Raw genomic sequence first — 20448 nt, 5'->3', positions numbered from 1 at the left:
TTTACATATTTTGTCATGGTACGTTTCTGTATTTATTGTCCTTATTTTAAAAATACATGATTGGTGTATCCATACAACAGAATACTATTCAGCCATAAAAAGGAATGAAGTGCTGATACATTTTATATATACACGAACCTGGAAGACACACCAAGGGAAAGAAGCCACACACGAGAGCCACGTACTGTATGATTCCATTGCCATGAAATGTCCAGAATGGGCAAATCGGATTAATGGTTGCCAGAGGCTGGTGTTGGGGATGGGGAGAGACTGCTCCCTGGGTAGGGGGTCTCCTTTTTGGGGGAGGTGGAAATGCTTTAGCACTACCATGTTTCCCCAAAAGTAAGACCTAACTGGAAAATAAGCCCTAGCATGATTTTTCAGGATGACATCCCCTGAACATAAGCCCTAATGTGTCTTTTGGAGCAAAAATTAATGTGAGGCCCGGTCTTATTTTTGGGGAAACTGTAGATAGGGGTGGTGGTTGCATAGCCTTGTGACGGTGCTAAATAGCTCTGACTTGTTCACTTTATAATAGTTCATTTTGTTATGCGAATTTCACCTCGATAAAAAACCCATTTGGGAGCTGGAAGTATACGTGTTCGTTGAGCACTTAAACTGTGTGCTGGGCGCTCTGTAGGTAATATTTTCTCACTGAGTTTTTAAGTCAGTTCTGCGAGATGAGAGTTTCCATGTCATGGGTAAGGCACTGGCTCAGAGATGTTGAGCAACATACCAGGGTCACACAGCTAGAGAGCGGTGGAGTGGGACTGAAGCCAGGTCTCAGGCCAGATCCTGAGGTCACGGCCTCTGCAGGGGGCTCTGCTGCTGCCCGCCCGACAGCCGCGAGCACCCCTGAGGGGCACAGCTTGGCTGGGGTTGGCAGGTCTCGAGGGCACTGGGTTGTGGGCGAGCCTGGGTGTGATCCAGCAGCTTTGTGCATGGAGCGTTGCTCCCCCTCTGGCCAGAGAGGGGCCCCAGGCCTAGAGGCTGTTCGGTGCTGCTCAGTCCCTACCCCCACCCTGGCCACAGAAGCAGGAACTTTCCAACACAGGCCCCGGGGCTGCCTGTGAATCAGCGCGGTTCACTCCTGGGAGCAGGCCCAGCCTCCGGGGCTGTTTTCAGTTTCCGCCGAGTTTCTCACTCTGACTCAGTGCCAGTCCCCGGCCCCAGTGACCTGGGCTCCTGAACACCTGCAGAGCCGAGATCTTGCTCCCATGGGATCTGAGAGAACAGGTTTGAGGCTGCCCTCTGCTGGCTGCTTCAGGACTCGGTTTTCCCATCTGTGTAGTGGGGGCAGCAAGGGAGGGGCCGTGTGTCGGGGTGTGTGTGTGGAGCGATTTGGTGCAGACACGAGGGGCTGAAAGCTGAGGGAGCCTCCTGGGAAGGCCTGTGCCCGGTAGGTACCCCCACATCCTAGCCTCAGAGGATGTGGGGATGGAGGGCTGCGTGTATCTGGATGCTTCTGTTCTTCATGACAACCAGCCACCAAGCCTGGTATGTGAGTGGCAGCCGCCAACGCCTGCAGCTCCCACCAGGTTCTGCTTCAGAGGCCAGGGCGGGGGTCTGTGCTTCGTGAGGTCTCATCCTGGCCCGGCTCAGGGCCTGAGTCTGTGTCCAAGGTGCTGGGGGTATTGACTGCTGGGCGTCTGAGCAGGGTGGTGGCTGGGCTCAGGGCCCTGGGGAGGCGGGCTGGTGAACCCCAACAGCGAGCTTAAGCTCAGTGTCTGCTGTATGCCAGGCCATATGTGTCACACAGAGGAGCCCCTGGCATTACCCCCATTTTACAGATGGGGAAACCGAGGTGCAGAGAAGCAAGGTGACTTTCTCAGGCTTTACAAAATGGCAGAGCTGGGGTTTGAGCCGAGCTGGCCTGATTTTAGTTATTAGCTCCCCTGGTTATTGTCTCCATTTTATAGCAGAGGGCGCAGCCTCAGAGGAGTTAAGCAACACGCGTGGCGTCGCCCAGCCAAAACACTGGTGCAGCTGGGATCGGAGCCGGCTTCCAGGCGAGGTCCCGGGCTGCTGCCATGCAGTGTCCCCATCTGTGTAGTGTCACCGCTTGCAAGACTGGCTGCTGCCTCCTGGTGCACAGGTCACGGACGCTGCGGGGTGTCTGTGACCTCTCTGGGTCAGGGGCTAGTGTTGGGTCGGGGAGAGTTCCACGGAAGGTTGAGTCTGTGAGTGGGGAGCACCAAGAGAAGGCCTGTGGGTGGTGGGGAGGAGGGAAGTTCTGGACGATGTGTATGAGGGTCCTGACCTCTCTCAGGCCCAGGTCAGTGGGAACTGTCCTTCCCCTCCTGCCTGGGTTGCCAGACTCGCTGGACTGTCCCCTAGGCCCTGGTGACAAATCTCTTTCACTGTCTCTTGACCCAGATAATTAATTGCTTCTGGCATTCGATAGCTGCCCAGCACCCCTGCTCTCCAGGCAGCCCCTGGCCCGCCCTGCAGCCACTAATGGCCCACACCCCACTCCTGGTGGGGAAGGGTCTGCAGTGGTTTTTCTTCCGGCAACCACCAGGATCCAGTGCCAGGCAGCCTCCTCGGGGGGACTCAGCAGCTAACATTTTGGGGCACTTGCCTTGTGCGCCACGTGCAAAACCTGCATTACCTTTACAAGGAGCCTATGGTGGGGCCACTGAGGGGCATCTAGAGGCTTCCCGAATTTCTGCCCAATCCATCCCCAGTGCACTATTCCCAGAGAACCTGCTCTCTGGTTCTCACCCTGCTGGGGGCTCCCAGGGGGTGTCTGGCAGAGGTAACGTGAGGTTATGGCGGATGCCTGGATGCACATCTCAGCTGTGGGAAGCCGGGCGAGCTTGCTTGCCTTTCTCTGCCTCATTGCCCCCACCTGGGGAGGGTCAGAGTACCTAGTATGTAGGGCGGGTGTAAGAATTAAACCAATTAATAGGCATGAAGGGCTTAGCATTATGCCCGGCCCAGTGAAACCCTAGGAAGGGGGGCTCCAGTCCCTGTGGGCTATCGGTGGGCTGGAGGACAGACAGGTGGACAGATAGATGGCTTCTCTGTGCTGCCGCCTGCACAGGCCTGGGAGTGAAGCCCCCGGCCCTCCCGCCTGCCCCGAGCTTGGCTGGGAGCCCAGCTGCCGACACGGCCCCCCTTCCTCCAGAAGCGGTCGATATCCCGGCTCCTTCCTGGCGTCTAATTGCTCCTGTCGGCTGCTGTCTCTGCAGACGCCCCACACCCGTAGCCAGGAGATGGGTGGGGGTTTCTGAGAAGCACAGTTGGGGCCAAAATGGGGGTGTAGGGAGTGGAGGGTGGGGCGGCAGAGGGCAGACGCCCTGGTTCCCACCTGCCCGCCCCTCTCTGGCTGTCAATCCCAGGGGGTTGCTGAGCCTTTCTGGGCCTCTGTCTCCCCATCTGTGACTAAGGTCAGGACAGTGCCCGCCTGGCAGGGCTGTGAAGAGGCCCAGGGTCTGGCAGTGAGAACTCCGGTGGAAGGGGCGTTCCTGTTGTGATGGCGGGCGCAGTGGTTTCGTCTGGTATCAGGACAGATGGACTTGGGGCTGGAGGTGCTCACGGGCCAGGGTCAGGGTGCCCCCCAGTTCTCCCCTGATTGTGTGCCCCCTTGGGAGGGACTGTGTCCCCTACTGTTGGGTGGGCTGAGCCCTCTCTGTTGGGCCACAGCTCCCTGCTCCCCGCTGGGCTGCTCCAGGCGCTGTCTGCTGGCTCCCATCCACGCCGCCTGCCGCCCCACTGCCATTGCTGGTGGGGAATCAGACCTCGGTGAACTTGGTGATTGCCTCTCTGGCAGCTTCAAGGAGAGCCTGCGCTGGGCCCGGCACGCCTCAGCTGTCACTTGAGAAGGAACATAAAATATTCCAGTGGGTTCCAAATGGAAGGGCTGTGGAGCCTGCCTCCCTCTTTCTCCACTGTCTGGGCTGCTCTCTACCATGATGACAGGGAGGGTGACACCTGACCCCAGGGGACAGGGAGGGTCCCCTGCTCACCTGTTGTGAAAAGACGTGCCAGGCTGGCCCAGGCGGCTGTGGGGTGTGTGAGGTCCTCTTCCGCCCCCCACCCCCACCCCAGTGCCGGAAGTCACAAGCTCCAACCCGCAGGGACCACTTCTGAAGTTACACTTGCCCCTTGGGCGCCAGTGCCCGGATCTGCAGGGTCCCCGGGTCTAGCTTAGGCTTTTGCAGAGCACGTCCTATGGTTTGCTTCTCTGGCCTAGCATGGTTCTCACCGCCTGTTCTGGCAGCCATGTGGAGGGGCACGTGGGTGTCACTTCCCTTTCTTCAAAGCAGCAGGCAGCACATCGGGCCCCTAGGCCCCTGGTGAGTTTTGTAGAATTTGACCTGACCCCACTGAGGGTTTGCGATGGGAAGATGGAAGCTGCAGGAGGTCTACTCAGGACGGAGAAGTGTTTGCATGAGCGGGCCTTGGAGACAACCATGGGGCGCAGCCCCATTTTCTGGATAGGAAAACTGAGCTCAGAGACAGCTGGGGGCTTGCCCAAGGTGGCATCCGTCAGGGGAAGAGCTGGGACCACAGCCAGGTCTTTGGACTCAGTGTAGAGCTCTGCCCACTGTACTGTTTTTTAACATTCTTTTTTGTGCAGACGCTGGTACCGTAAAGAATGCGTAAACACGGGTACAGGTTAATGCATAATTATAAGGGAGACTCGTGTAGCCACCCGCCGTCTTTTCTCTGCAGGTGATCAGCATCCTAACTTGTGGGATTCACCTCCTTGCGCTACCTCTGTAGACCTCCATACACGTGACCGTGGCGCTGTGCCTTTCTCAGCTCACGTATGTGGGATCCCAGTGTGTGCAGCTGGAGTCTGGCATCTGTGCTCAGGTCAGCCTGACCTCCCTTCACGTGGTGGGGCGTACCTGCAGTTTGTTCGTGTCGTGGTGTGCTCCGCGGTGTGGACCTACCACCACCGTGTGTTTATCCCTCGCCAAGTGATGGATCGTTGGATCGTCTCCAGTCCACTGTGATGATGAGCAAAGCTGTTAGGAACGCTCATGTGCGAGTCTGTGTGGACATATGTCTTCATTTTTCCTGGGGAAATACCCAGAAGTGGAGTTGCTGGGTCCTACGGTCACCCAAGTGTATGTTTAACTGAATGAGAAACTGCCAAACTGTTTCCCAAAGCAGCTGCTCCGCCTAGTACCCACCCCACCGGCGATGTCTGAGGCTTCCTGTTGGCTGCTGTTCTCCCCAACACTGGGTATTGTCTGTCTTTCCTTTTAGCACCTCGTCCACCTGGGTGTGCAGTGGTCTTGGGGTTTAATTTGCACTTTCCCGATGACTAATGATGTTGAGCATCTTTTCATGTGCTCACTAAGGCCATCTGTATGTCCACTTTCGTCCAGTGTGATCAAGTGTTTCCTCTGTTTTTCTGTTGGCTTGGCTGCCTCTTACTTATTTGGGGGCACCCTTTTATATTCTGGACGCCAGCTTCCATTGTCCTGGTGTTGACTCTGAATGGAGGCTCAGAAACTCTTGAGTGAGAACAGTAGGCCGGCCCCTCCTTCAGGTGTCACTCACTCTTGTTTATAGTGTCCTCTGGGAGTTCATGGAGGAGTGTCAAGGTAACAGGTGCTATGGGCCCCGGGCCCCTGGGTGGCCCTGCTGGGCTGTGGCTGCCTTTATGACCCTGTGGTCTGGATTGGAGTCCCAGCTGTGACCGCCTGGCTCTGGGACTGGAGGCACGACACTAAAGACTCTCTCAGCCCCAGTTCCCCTCTCTGTCAAGTGGGATAGGAGTGCCTGCCCCACGGGGCTCTCGTGGAGAAGTGCTTGGCCTGATGTCACAGGTGCCAGGCCCGTGGGCCTCGCCATCTCTGCCCACACGCTGCTGTGGACCTGCTGGCACCCCACTGCGGAGGCTGCGACTTTGACTAACAAGACCCTGTTTTCTCCCGCAGGTTCTCCCGCCCCCTGAGTCTTGGAGCGTCTCTGGCAGCCGTTTCTGGTAGGTTCACATCTGTCCCCACTCGGATTCACGTGACCAGGACCTTCTCATGGGCAAGGTGTTGGAAGTAACTGGGAGCCCATTCCACCTGGTGGATGTAGTGTGGGTCTCGGCATGGCCTTGAGGGGTGGGGCGTGCACCCAGAGTGCGCAGGGTGGGAACGGCTGGGGAGGGGATATTTTCAGGCCAAGTGCAGTGATTTTTCCAATGATGCCTGGGAGAAGGGCTGGTCCCTGGCGGTGCAGATGTAGGACATGGTTTTCTCTGTCTCTGGGGTTCTGTGCTCTAATGGCGGGTTCCAGGCTTGGGGACAACAGGGCCTGTGGAAGGGCGCACGTGTGGGGGTGGCTGGTGTTGGAGGAAGCCCTTGGGTGGGACACTTATGTGGCATCGTGGTCACTGTGCCCAGCGGGAGAGGAGGTGGCTTGGGTTCCTGGTGGCACTTTCACTTGGGGCACCCAGGCAAGCTTCCATCTCCCTGTGCCTCCATTTCCCCATCTGTAAACTGGGCGAATAACAATATCCACTCACATGGCTGCTGCGAGAACTAAATGAGCTAATACTGAGCACTGCCTGGCACAGAGTAGGTGCTCAACAAGCTGATAATCAGAGTGAGTGCTTTTCATGTTTCACCCCGTTTTGTGACCCTCGCAGCAATGCTCTCAAATGGGCTGTTGTGCCTCAGTCTCCCCGTTTGTAAAGGCATAGATGGGTCACCTGTTTCAAGTCTGACCTGGAAGCAAAGAGGTGGGACTCGAACCATGTGAGCGTCTCGGGGACCCTGACATATTCCTACTGAGGGGCAGACAGTGTGTTCTTTGGTGGGAGGCACTGAGATGCAGAGCCAGCGGAGGGGCTTGGAGTGCGTGGGGGGCGGGGGGTGGCGGAGGGGGGGAGGGCCTCCCTGAGACCTGCAGCAGGAGAGGAAGGGAGCATGCAGGTCTCTGGAGGGTGCCCCAGTCAGAGGAACCACCGTGCAAAGGCCCTGAGGCTGTGTGGAATGGCCATCTTGGTTTGTAGGCGTCTGCATGAGTCACGTGGGTGGGGTTTCTTGGGACAGGCCTCTCTTCTTTGTTCCTGAGCCTTTAGGGTCCCCCCAGGAAAAACAGTTTTGGAGGTTACCTGCTTCCTGAGCCAGGCCCTGGGCCCTGCAGCTGTGGGTTTCATCTTGGAAATGGGGAGGCATGGGCGACGCTGGTGTGGCAGTCCCCCCAGGTGGTTAGCTCAGGTTTTCTGCCTAGCGTGCCTGAAGTTGGAAGGAAGGTGGCCTTGCCTGGATGTTTTCCCTTCGTCCTCCTCTGCCTCTGGCTCTCCATCAATCCGTAGGCCTAATGGAGAGCCTTCCTCTGTGGCTGAGTTATCTGCTTGTCATGCCAGTGGCCCACCCGAGGACGATAAAAGGGCTTTTTGTCTGCAAGCACTTAGCTTCCTCCTCTGGGGCGATCCATCACCTCTGAGGGAGGAGGGAGGCAGACAGATGGGGGAGGGGGTAGAGGGGCCCTCCCCCTGCGGAGAGAGCCTTGTGTTCCCAGGAGCTCCCTGGCAGGGCCCAAGTGGCTCCTCAGCCCAAGAGCAGGCCTGTCGGGACTGGCGGCTGGGAAGGAGGCAGTGGGGTGGGTGCTCCGGAGACTGGCGCGGTGTGGACGCCGTGCCATGTAGCTTTCTGCTGGCAGCTCGGGCCTTTGCTGAGCCCTCCTCTCCTGGGGAGGCCTGGAGGCGGGGATGGGGGGGGCAGGCATTTCTGAGAAGGAACTGGGTAAGCGCATAAGCAGTAGAAGATGCGATGTGTGAGGGTCAAGGGGACGGTGTCTGGGGTGGTGGCGGACCAGCAGCATCAAACCCCTCCATGCTCATGTGGCGTCAGACCCCCTTTTCCGCGCTTTGTGGAGGCACATCGTCTAATCCTCAGACACACTCGACGAGGTGGGCCCTGTTGTTATCCCCATTGTACAGATGAGGAAACCGAGGCACAGGGAGACGATGTGATGTCCCCAAGTGTGCAAGTGGCAGAAGGAGGATTGGAATGCAGGGAGCCCTGCTCTGGAATCCTTTCTGCTGGTGTAGGTTCTGGAGGAGGTGGCCTTCAGGTATCCCTGAAAGCAGGTGTAGGTTTTGATCCTAGGATGGGCAGCTGCTTGAGCCCAGGGCATGGGTGGGAAAGGGGTTTGGCTTTGAACTTCTCCCAGCGTGGTGCCTGGTGGTATACTGATGAGGGTGAGGGGTAAGGTATGGGTGGAGGCTGACAGTGAATGGGAGACTGGGGAAGCCAGGCTTTCTGGGTTCCCTGGGGAGGAAGCGACCAGGCTGTGTGTGGGGGAGGGGCCAGGAGGCTTGATTCCTGCAGAATCATACCTCTCTGGACTCTATTTGTCCCTCCTAGGCAATGGGTCCTCTGGCTTTGTCCCTAGTGAGGCAGGGCCCTGGTCCCTCTGTTAGATGGAGGAGGAGGCGTGTGTGGGTCTCTTCCCTTCCAGCTCAGGAGGCTCAGCCCTGTGCAAGCGGTGCCTCCACCTCCTCTCCTTCCCTCCCCCCTCTGCCCCCTCTTCCTTCCCCTCCTCCCTCCATCTCACTCTTCCTCTTCCTTCCTTCCCCTCCCCTCCCCACAATCCCCTCCCTTTCCCCACAGGCCACCCTCAAATGACAGCAATTAATGGTGCCTCTGATGGCAGGCTGGGAGGACACGGCTGACAGTTGAGCGTGTCTGCCTGCGGCAGGCCCTCTAATCGGGCCCGGGGGACGCCCCTGCCGTCATGGCTCCCAGGCGCCGTCTGCCCGCTCCATCACTCACGGGGTAGTCCTCAGACAGGGGCACGTGAGCCGGCACAGAACCGCCCCCCAGTCCCTGGAGCCCCTACCCTGGAGCCCTCCTATTATTATCTTTTTCTTTCATAACTGGGTGGGCTCTGGGGTGACGCTTGTCCTGCTCCGCTTAGTGTGTACGTGACAGCCAGACCGCCAAGCCGCCCTTCTCCACCAGGACGTCCTCTCCACAGGCTCCTGTTTCAAAATGAGCTCCCAGGGCGCACTGTGCCACCCTCAGGGCCAGCCCGTCCCCACAGGGTGCCCATCTTCCTCCTCTCGGGAGGAGCGGGTGGGTGGAGCCAAGGAGCCCTGTCCTGTCCTGGAAGCAGGCATCAGTTAAATGCTGGAGACGCGGCAGCCTGGAGCCGGCGGTGATGGGGGCAGCTGCCCAGGCCTGGAGTCTCGTCTGCTGGGGGCTTGTGTGTGTCTGGGGTCAAGCATCCTGGCCAGTCCTGTCCACCTGGGCCTGGTGCTTGCCTGTTCATCATTTTGCTGCAGTCATAATGAGGCCCCTGCTGTATGCCAGGGCCCGCAGCTGGTACATTCCCCATGGTTCACTTTACAATAGCTCTCCAAGGAGCGTGCTATTTATAACCCTGCATTTGCAGGTGGGGACCTGACGGGCAGAGGCAAACCCTGACCTTGTCCAACGCTCCTAAATTGAGTCTTAGGGAAGTTGAGGGATGGTGATGGAACCAGCAGATCTGACCTGGAAGTGGGGAAATGGTCCCTGGGCACTGGCCTGGGGTTAGTGGGCTGATACGTTTTCCTGTTAGGGTTAAAAAGTGTTTTGACCAATGTGAACATTCAGATAGCAACCACCACTGTCATGATGTAGAGGGTTTCCATAACCCCCAAAAGAATCCCCATCCGCCCACCAGGAGCACCCTCTGATCTGCCATAGGAGTTCTAGAATCTTCTAGATTTTCATAATAAAATTATAAAGTGTGTACATTTTTATGTTTGGCTTCTTTCTGCATGTTTTTGAGATTCACCTGTGTTGTTTGTTGTATGTGTCAGTAATTCTGTCAGTAATTCTTTTTTTTGTACTGCTGAGTAATATTCCATCGTATGAATGTATCACAGTTTGTTTATCCATTCGTGAGCTGATGGACATTTAGGTTGTTTCCAGTTTTTGGCTATTACAAATAAAGCCAGCAAGTCTTTCCACCTCTCATTGCTTTTTCTTGCCGTATTGCATTGGCTGAGGCCATGGGTGACACTGGGTAGCGGCAGTTGGGATTTTAGGGGGAGCTAGCTGTGAATGTTCTTAATCAACACTCCCATTTTACAGGTGAGGAAACTGAGGCTCTGGGAGGTCAGGTGACTTATCTAAAGTCATTCAGCAACAGTTGAGTGCTCTTTTTCCTCCTCCAAGCTGGAAAGTACCAGCCCCATTTGTTGCTCTGACGTGTTTGCCGGTACAGAGGGTCACACCAGCAATTGGTGGCTGGTGGGGCCCAAACCACTCTTCTCCCACCAGGGTCACCTCTGCTGGAGAGATGAGAGTGTAAAGGAGGGTCCATGACTTCCGGGCCAAGCGTTGTCTGTTGGCACTGAGCACGCAGGCTTTGTGCAGTTCTGTTATCCTGTGCACAGTCATGCAGGCTTCGGGGAGCCATTCTGGGCAAGGCAGGAGTGGGACATGGAAGCCCAGGAATGGGGGTGGTGACGGAAGAGGGGACCTCCTCCCCCTCCTCCCTCTCTTGAGGGGTGTTAGCTAAGATGACTTTTCGGGGAAGGAGGCCCACAGATTAAATAAGCAATCCCGTAAATAAATAAGTAATGAAGTTAGTGGGGTGCCTAATTACATCAAATTCACAATTATGGATGGATGCCTGCCTGATAATTGTACTTGTTTTTAATCTCTGGCTCTGACATGTGTCTCCTTCCATTGAATAGTATTCCCTGCCCCCACCTGGAAGGGGGGTTGGCGCTGCCTTTCAGGGGCCCCAGCGAGCCCCAGGGATCCAGGCGGTCTTGTCTTTATCCTGCTGTCACGGTTATAAACCTACCTGCGTAAGTTTTGAAATTGGCAAAAATGACAGCAATAATAATAAGTTTATAGAAGTAATCGTGTTGGACTTTACATGTTATAATTTATTTAATCTTCCAAAACCTCCTGTGAAGTAGGGATTGTCATCATCCCCACTTTACAGAGGAAGAAACGGAGGAACCGAGAGGTGAAGTCACCTGCCTGAGGTTGCACAGCTGGTGAGATTCTAACCCAGACGTCTGTCCCAGAGCCTGCCTCCTTCCCTTCCTCCTGCCCCAGCCTCGGGGTGGCCTCCGTGGGACGTCTAGTGGGAGGTCTCGAGTGCTAGCCCTGTGTGGGTGCTGTTTTAAGCCTTTGTGCATTTATTGATGACTTTTCAGGATGGTCCTTTGAGGGACATGCTAATTTAGGGTGACTCAAGGCCTCAAGAGGCTTAAATGCGGAAAAAATCACCACGTTGTCCCTTCTACAACTGCCAACTGCCGTGAATCCAAACAGAAAACGTTCTGAAACATAAAATTGTGTTGCATATAGTCACAAAGCAGGCCCATTTGCTGAAGTTAAAATAGCTTCTTTCTAAATCTTCTCTTTCTCTTTCGGTGGCTTTGATTTGCTGGCTTGGGGGCACTCCTGGTCCTTCCTGCCTGTGGTAATGTGATCATGATCATTAGACCCATTTTCCAGATGAGGAAACTGAGGCCCAGGGAGGTGGAGGGACTTCAGTGAGGTCACATAGCCCATGGTTGGAGGAGCTGGCATTGTAACCAGCTCTTACCACCTGGTTTGGGGAACTGGGGGCCACCTCAGGTCCCAGGCGGGATGGGGTAGGTGGGGCCGCCTCTTCTGTCCGAGAAGTGTCAAAGGCTGGCTTTGCAGGGGTCCTTGCTGTGCTGAGTGACCTCAGCCAGCCTGACTGGTGAGCTGGCTGTCCATCTGTCGAATGGGAAGAGGAGGCCAGCCGCACCCACCTCATTTTGTGAACAGAAAGGCTGGGGGTGGCTGGGGGCAGTGTTGCTCTCACACGCCATCCATGCAGACCACAGACCTCCAGCTAGAGCTGATGCCTACCCTTTCACAGTGCGCCCTGTGTCAGGATGTCTGGCCCTGTGCAGGGCCAGTAGGACAGGAGCCCTTGAGATGCCTGGGCCTCTACCAGGAACCAGGAATTGTCCTCTGCAGGCTGCAGGGAGGGAACACACTTCACTTTCTGGGGTGCACTCATGCAGCCAGACGGGGCCCGCTTTTCTGGGATTCTGGCAGGGCTATGGCTTGGGCTGGCATGGGACATGCAGTCCATGTGCTGACTTCAGAATGGTAGGGGCTCTTCCTGCCCCTCACTTAGACGGAGAGGGGAGTTGAGGACAGACTCACAGCAAGGATTGTGTGTCCATGGTACACTTGGGGGTTGGAGCAATCCAGGAAGGCTGCCTGGAAGAGCTGGCACAAGCACGTTGAACAGTAAACCTATCTTGTAGGAATCAATTTGTGTGAAGCACTTCAAACAGGACTTGGTGTAGAGCAGATCCTGTATTTGCTATCAAAGCTGACGTTTGCTAACCATTGGCCTTAGTGCTGTGGGACAGTTTGCCGTTATCATCGGGGTTACTGACATCCGCTGTAATGTCCAGTGATTCCTCAGCATTTACTTTGTGCCCAGCTGTGTTCTGAGTATATCACATACGTTCACTAATGCACTAATCGCGGCAGCCCTGTGAGTGGCTGCTGTTATTATCAGCCCCATTTTATAGGTGTGAAAACTGGGGGCACAGAGAGGTTCAGTGACTTGCCCAAGATCACACAGCTGGCAGAGCTGGGATTTGAACCTGGGCAGCTTTACTCCACGACACCTGCTGTTAATTGTGAGGATTGTGTGGGCGCCACCTGCAGCCCTCCCTGAGCTCAGAGCCAGCCTGGGTTTCTTGGCAGGGCTGCACCGGCCATGAGCCAGGCTCTGTGTGCTACGTAGGGCCCTCAGGCATGCAGCAGCTGCTCTGGGCTGGGCAGGACCGGTCAGGACACGAGGGGTCTGCTTCCTGCCTCCCTGCAGCCAGCCGAGTGTTCACAGCAGGGGTACACAGCAAACAAGATGCCAGGGCCTTGTGGATCCCATGGGCTGATGGGGAGATGGGCAGTGCAAAAAAGAAACACTGTACTCCAAGGCCAAGAAATGTTGGCTGTGGAATAGCACAGGGAGTGTGTGTGGGGGCAGCCCGGGTTTCAGGGGTACTTACTTTAGGTACAGGAATCAAGGGTGGTCTCTGAGGAGGTGGCGTTTGAGCTGGGTCTTGGACAATGAAAAAGAACCAGATATACGAAAGGAAGAGGGATGAGCCTTCTAGGTAGGGAAACAGCATGTGCAAAGGCCCTGAGGCCCTTATGTTCAGGAACGCTGAGGAGGCCTGCATATCTGGAACAGAGCTGGGGTTCCAGGTGTGGTTCTCTGGATCTGAAGCTGCTCTGTAGACCTTGGGGGTTGGGCCCTTTTCCCAATTAAGGCAGAAATCAAATTTACTGGCTTTTGTTCTTTTGCTGGTTGATCAATTTACATTTATTGGGCCCATGGAATGTTCCAGAGATTTGTCGGCCTCTGGAATCAGAATGATGGAATCGTCGGACATTGTGGACTTTTGAAGAGTTAGGACACTAACCTCCTCCATGCCTTGGAGTTTAGTGTCCAGAGAGAGTGTCAGGTCAACACTCGAGGGTGAGGGTCATGGGGACCGAGCTCAGGTCTGCGATGGGGTATAACAAGGTCAGAATTGGTGGTTGGTCAGGCTCCCTTGGACGAGTGTCGATGGAGGCGAGACGTGAGGGTGATTCATTAGGACTCCTGCATCGTGGTGGAGGCACTCAGGCTGGTTTAGGCCACAAGGGGGATTTGTTAGATGCTCATAGGACGAGTTCAGGCATGGCTGGATCCAGGGGCTCGAGCCACGCCTTAGGGAGCTGACTCTCTCAGCTCTGCTCCTTTGTGTGTGCTGTGTTCTCAGGCAGGTTTATGCCACCAGCACAGCCAGCCAAGGGGAAGGAGAGTCGCCCGAAACCCTGAGTATCACTCGTCTCTCTTGTCCTTTTCCTCACTGAATGAGGCCTTTAGCGCTTGTTCAGCTATTTTCAACAGCAGGGGGGAGGTGGCCAAGGTTGGGGAAAGGGGTGTTCCAAACTCATACGCAGTCAAGGAAAGGGAATGAGGTGAAAGGGATGGGTGGGGATTGTGGCTAACTGGCAAGCTGGATATTCTGATATTTTTCCAAGAGAAGCTGGAAATCTGGATTTTATAAGCAGTGTCCTAATTGTTTTGAAAAAACATTGTGTGTGCCAGGAAGAGTTTCCCTGTTGGCCACAGCTGACTGTCATTTTGTGGCCTCTGTTTTTAGTTGTGACTTTTATCTCAAAGTATTTTGCCCTCTGTGGTCTCGGCAGAATGTACCATGGAATGTACCAGAAGGTCTCAAGGCTTGGGAAGACACGTTTAACGCCTCCGGAGATATACTTTCCAGAAGTCGGGCCGCGGGGCCTCAGCAGTTCCTTCGAGAGCCCTCTAGTTTGGCCTGATGTAGTCTCAGAGAGAGAGACAGTAAATCCCAGTGGTTAGTGACATAGATTCAGGTGCCACAGTCCCTGGGTTCAAATCCCCACCCTGCTGCTTCCTAGCTGTGTGCCCTTGGGCAAGCCCCTTCACCACTCTGTGCCTCAGTTTCCCCCTCTGTAATACGGGGATGGCAATACCGGATAGATTGTTGTGAGGCCTTAAAGAAGCCCAGTGAAGGCTGTTTCCCCCTGTGCCTGGCCCATTGGGAGTGTGTGCACCTGGCTGATACTGAAACTTGGGCTTCCCGGCGTGGCTCCCGGGATCCAGCTGGCGGTGGCCAGGGGCAGTCCTGGACACCTCCCCCTTCTCCCTGCACCTCCAGGGCGTGGCTCCCAAGGCCCAGAGCAGGCAGCCGCCACCTCCTTCCCCAGCCACCCTGCCAGGCGCTCAGTGCCCTTTGCTATGGGATGGGTGGCGCTGCACTACACAGAAGTCCTGCTCACAGCTGCTTTAAAAATAAAAGCAGCACACAGAACACCAGCCCTAGAGGACAGTTTCCTGCCTTTGGCCAGCGTGCCAGGGGTTTCACTTGACGCTTTGGTGCCTGGATGAAGTGATTTGGGGCTGGGGAAGTCTCCATTCAGGACACCGGTCCCGGCCTGCTTTGGCCTCCGTGTCAAGGAGTCCCTTTCCGGCCAGCTGCCCGCCACTGGCTCATGCATGCCTCTCGCAGGGAAGACAATCTGAGTTCCTTGGGGTCTGTTCCTCGCTGGCTCAGGCTGGGAGTGGGCCGGCTGTGGACCCCGGGGGGACTTCTCACAGGGCTACCCCAGAGCTTCCAGCCTGGTCCCCTGGAATCTGCAGAAAGCAGAGGGCAGACCAACCACAGCTCTGAGCATTTGGTGCTGCCGTGTTGTGAGTCTTGATTATGACAGACGGTTGAGTTGTGGCCCCAAAAGTTATGCTCACTCGGAACTGTGAATGGGCCTTGTTTGGACAAAGGGTCTTTGCAGATGTGGTCAAGTTAAGGATCAAGATGAGATCAGCCTAGGTGACGATGAGCCCCAAATCCAATGACAAAAAGGTGCACACAGTCGGCCATGTGACACCTAGGCAGGGGTGGGAATGAGGAGACCGCGAGCCAAGAAACGCCTGGAGCCACCAGGAGCTGAGAGAAGCTTGGGAGGACCCTCTCTGAGAGGCTTCGGAGGGACGCGCCCGACAGCTAGATTTCGGGCTGCTGGGCTCCGGAGCTGTGACAGGGTACATTGCTGTTGTTTTAAGCACCCCGGTTGGTCCTCGTTCGTTTCAGCAGCCCCAGGACACTAATGCCGTTATGAATTTTATGTTAATCACACTTAAAATTTCAAGACCCTGTCTGCGGCCTCTGGGGCCCTCTGAGACCCGGAGCCGTGACGAGGCCGACCTTCCCTGGCGTGCCCTCCCCTTGCTCATACCTCCAGCTGCGCTGGCCTGGCTGTTCCGGAACTCACCTCACAGCCTTTGTCGTGGCTGTTTCCTCTGCCTGGGACACTGTCCCCTGAGAAGTTTCCACATCCCTCTCCTCCACCCAGACCCCTGCTGAACTGTCGCTGCCTCACAAACCCCCCGTCCACAGCAGCTGCCACTGCGGGAATTGCTTCATGTCCTTATCTGCTGTTGACTTTCTCACCTCTTCCCGGGTCAGCTCCACGCCGGCCGGAGCTTTGTCTTGTTCCCTGCTGTCTGCCCAGTGCCCAGTGCGTACAGTAAATGTTTGTTGAATGTCTGATGGCCCCAGGCCTGGGGGCAGGGACTGTTACCAGCTGAGGAGAGGTGGCTACGACTTGCAGAAACAGTAAACTGGGCTGGAATGGTGCCCCTTCAACCAAACCATCTTTTTATTTATTTTTAATTGAGATGAAATTCACGTCACATAAGAATTAACCATTTTAAAGTGAACAGTTTATTAGTTTTTAGTACGTTTATAATGTACAGCCACTGTCTCTTTCTAGTTCTAAAATAGTTTCGTTGCCCCAATAGGATACCCTGTACTCAGCAGCAGCCACTCCCCCTCCTCCCTCCCCAGCCCCTGGCAGCCAGCACTGTCCTTGTGTCGCTGTGAATTGGCCTTTCCTGGACATTCCGTAGTATGTGTGGGACCACGCAGTATGTGGTCCTTTGTGTCTGGCTTCTCAGCATCACGTTTCTGAGGCTCATCGTCTTCGTAGCGTGTGTCAGTGCTTCATTCTTTATGGCCAAATAATACTCCATCCTATGGACTGACCTCAACAAAACCATCTCATAAGTAGTTTTTCACGTGAGGAAACTGAGGCAACCTAGAGAGATGGTAGTCACGTGCCCAAGTCTTGGAGCCTTGGGGTGTGAGCAGGGGAGCAGGAGGTGAAAACAGGCAGATATTTTCTAGCGCTTGCTTGTCTGGTGCCCCCCCCAACCCCCCCCCGCCCCCCCGCTGTCTCGTCCTCTCTCGCCCTCTGCCTACCCCCTACCCCTCCCTGCCCAGCTCCCACCCTGCTCCCAGCCCTATCTCTCTGCCTGGCCAGGAAGTAGAGCTGTGTGGGGAAGAAGTGAGTGGCGCTCCCTTCCCCTTGGGGCTGGATGCTGAACAGGGGCCAGACTGTGGGGCCTTCTAGTCCTCGGAGCCCCCCGCAGGCGTAGTTTCTGTTGACCTTGCAGGAGGCACCAGACAGGTGTGCCCCCGGTCCCTGGGCCCACAGCTGGGCAGGCCGATGCCGCAGAAGCCGGGGGCCTTCCCCAGGGCGTCTGGCCTAAGGGCCCTCCGCCTCCCTTTCGGAATCCTGCCCCCTGTGCCTCCACGCGCCCCGTCACAGCGCATCCTGCAATGTTGTCACTGGTCTTTCCCACCGTCCTCAAAGCTTTGCCTGGCACACAGGTCCTGGAAGTGGCACGTTGGTAAATTTGGGTCAGGGGACACTTTTTCAAAGAACCGAGGAGGGAACACTGGTCACCCTCAGAGGCTTGGGGAATCCAGAAGTCTTTTGCTAGCAGACGACCACGTGCTTATTCTGACATGAGCTCAGCTTTAGCCTCTGGCTCTGTGTGGAGGGTGCAGCACGAGGCTGTTTCCGGTGTTTGATGATCTGCTGTCTCCATGAAGTTACTCAGCAAACCCTCCGCTTCCTCCGGGGAGGACACAAGAAGTGGCCGCGGAGTGAGCGGACCAGCGTGGAACCTGCCCGAAGCACAGATCTCTGGGATTTGCTTGAGTTACTCCTGATTCCAGGGCCGGCCTCTGCGAAGGTCTGGACTCAGGTCGGTGTCCAAAACCAACAGAAAAGAACACAAGGAACCAGTGAGTCCTGCCCCTGCTGCTTCAGGCTCCGCGTCCTGGCCGGGCTTGGTGTGGCTGGTTTGGCCCGTTCCTGAGTTTTGTGGTCTCTTCATGGTCACGGTGAGAGGTGACGGGCTGGAAGACAGCGCCTGGATCTGTGGTCTAAGTGGACGGATTTGGGTCACTCACTTCCTGTGCCTCGGTTTCTCCATGTGGACAAGAAGGCTTTGGAGTAGAAGAAACCCCACCTTGACTTTCGGGCTGGTGTTTCCTTGGGAAAGGCTGGAGGGTGAGCTGATGAAAGGTGACACACTTAACGGGCTCCGTGTGGGTCCCTTCACTGGTCTCCTAGCAGATATTCCCATCGCCCTGACTAGACCAGTGACCACGGACCTTTGTCACATGCAGATCTGACCCAGCCCGAACGCTTTGTGGCTCCTTGCTGACTACACCACGTGGCATGGCGGGGGCAGGCCAGGCTTACCAGGTTCAAGCCTCAGTGTGTGACCTTGGGCAAGTCACTAACCCTCTCGGGGCCTGTTTCAACTTCTCCGTATATGGGGGTTCGAAATTGCCCCTGCCTTTTGTTGTGCTGTTGTGAGTACAGATGGGTTCACAGGGGAAGTGCTGGGCACACAGTATGTGTTACTGTTGTTGTGATGACTCTCGGGGGCACCCCTAGCCTACAGTTACATGACTTGCGTCTTCATGAGCCACGCTCCCCCCACCCTTCCCGTTGCTCCCTGACCTCGTCTTCTAGCTCTCCCCCCTCCACCCCTGTCTTCTCTGCTTTTGCAACACACCAAACTCGGTCTGACCTCCAGACCTTTGCATCAGCTGTGCCTGCTGCCTGTGGTACCTCCCCTGTGTCTGCACCCCACGAGCCCCGGTCGTCACTCAGGTGCCGCCTTGGGCAGACATCTCTGGGCCCAACTCCTGGTTGCTGGGGGTGGGAGACCACTCGCGGGACCCTCTGCTTCCTGGTGGCTGTGGCAGCCTCTCCTGATGCCTTGTCACTGCTGCTGAGAGTAGTGGGAAGCAGAGCCGTGCCTGCCCTGCTACAGATGGGAAGTTGATACCCAGAGACGCTCAGACATGTCTCTGAGTCACACAGCTAGTTGCAGCCAAGGTTCAGATGGCTGGCCGACCACCAAACCATGCATTTTGGTGCATGCGTGTGCGTGTCTGTGTGTGTTTGTGTCTTTTCACCCTCTGGGCCAGATGACCCTCCTTCAGAATACCAATGTGAGGGGGTCATGTTTGCCTTTCATGAGATTACAAAGACGACAGAAATATTTTAAAGGCAGAGCCTGTCCTCTGGCCATGTCACCCTGGAGGCTGGAGGACCAGGAAGGGACGGGCGGCAGCAGCTTCATTTCTATGAGGTGGTGGGCAGGCCTGGGCTCCCGGGTGGACGGTCCGGCTGGGAGGAAACGGGTTAAAGGAAGAAAATTTGGCCTGGAGCTCGCTTTCCCTGCGAGCGAGCGAGCGAGTGAGCGAGGGAATAGTGAAGAGGTTTTCTACCGAGCTATAAAAAGGCCTCCCAGTGTTTCAGCTCCTGAGTGTCGGGCTGGAAGCCCGCCAGGGTTACCATGGCGATGAGGAATTATTACTTACTGCCAAGGCTGGGAGAAAAAGCTTGTACTTTTGGCTTCCCAACAGGAGGAGTGGACTTATGTAATTCCCTATGTTTATAGGCCCGAGTGGCAGGAGGCAAAAAGGATCGCCGAGGCCCGACCTCGCGTTGGCGGCCCCCTGCGGGTTGGGCAGCCCTTGGGTTGTCCCCAGTGGGCCTGGCCGGCCCTGTCTTGGGGACATTGGTGAGGGTCTGGCGGTGGCCTGGCTGCAGACAGGCCCCACAGGGCCTCCCCATCCGGGGGAGCCCACAGTGCCGCGGGAAGGCGGTAGGGCCGAGCGGCCAGCCTTTCCCGGTGTCGGGCCTGCAGGAAGGATGGTTGAACATTGGACGCGGGGTGTCTTCTGGAAGCCAGCAGAGCAGTCTGTGTGTGGACTCTGTTGACCTACGGCTGGCACGTTTTCCTTGTCTTTTTTTTTTTTTTTTTTTTGTGGGAGAGTTACTTCAAGTTGTGTTCAGAGCTGACGTGAGTGAAAGGCTGGTCATGTGCTCGGTAAGAGAAGTTTCCGGGCTCGGCGGTGGGCCGGGAGCCGCGGTGGCCGTGTCTCTGGCAGAGGGAGGGTGGCCAAGGACAGGGGCTGTGGCTCGTGGTAGGACTGGGCCCTGGGCTGGGGCACCACTGGGGGCCCGTGGCTCATCTGGCAGGAGCCCTGATTCTGCCAGTGTGGTCGTCCAGGCCCGGGCTGTGTGGGCCCCGGACAACCGGCAGGAGTGGACAGTGGGCCAGCCAGAATAGCTGAAGTCCCAGTAAAGGGTGCCGAGAGGGCGGGTGGCCCGGAGGGACAGTGCTTCTTGGCTGCTATCTGTGGGAGGGGACGTGTGGGGTGGGAACCGCGAGCAGAGCCGGGGGTCTGGGTGGTCCTGGTTTCTTCTTCGGCACTGGCCGCCAGGGGTGGCCTGGGGGCCTCAGGACTTGGGGGTGCAGCTGGGGAGGGGCCAGGTGCAGGCAGCGCTGCGGCGTCCCTGGCAGCCGGCTCCCACCACGGTGGCGCTTGGCTGGGTGCCCATGTCTGGTTTGAAATCAGCACCACCGGCCTAGGCTTGCCCAGGGCCCTGGCAGCCAGGAGCTGGGATAAACACTGGAGAGTTGGAGTGAGCTTACAAGGAACCTTCAGTTTCGAGCAGAGTGGATGAGGGAGCGACGTGTCCTGTAGTCTGGGTGGGCTGGGACTGGTGGGAGGCAGCAGCAGGGCTCGTGGGGGATCACGTCCTGGCCTGCGAGGGGCCTCAGACAGCGGCGCTC

General features: G+C 56.5%; 1 protein-coding gene across 24 annotated transcripts in view; it reads left to right on the top strand.

Annotated features, from left to right (window-relative positions):
- The window catches only part of NCOR2 (nuclear receptor corepressor 2), a 184401-nt gene that overhangs the window by 14907 nt on the left and 149046 nt on the right, over window positions 1–20448 (top strand). For 21 of the 24 annotated variants that reach the window (XM_074321471.1, XM_074321472.1, XM_074321479.1 and 18 more), the window contains exon 2: window positions 5901–5947. The exons of 1 other annotated variant lie outside the window; for it this stretch is intronic. The gene's annotated coding sequence lies outside the window, so the exon portion shown is untranslated. Of the gene's footprint in view, window positions 1–5900; window positions 5948–19263; window positions 19699–20448 lie in introns of those variants that run through there. 2 more of the 24 variants (XM_074321468.1, XM_074321467.1) reach the window with 2 other exon arrangements.

Source organism: Rhinolophus sinicus, linkage group LG16, assembly GCF_036562045.2.
Source record: "Rhinolophus sinicus isolate RSC01 linkage group LG16, ASM3656204v1, whole genome shotgun sequence".
Taxonomy (NCBI): Eukaryota; Metazoa; Chordata; class Mammalia; order Chiroptera; family Rhinolophidae; genus Rhinolophus; species Rhinolophus sinicus.
Note: the sequence above shows the minus strand (reverse complement) of the source record. Positions and strands in the feature narration are given on the sequence as shown.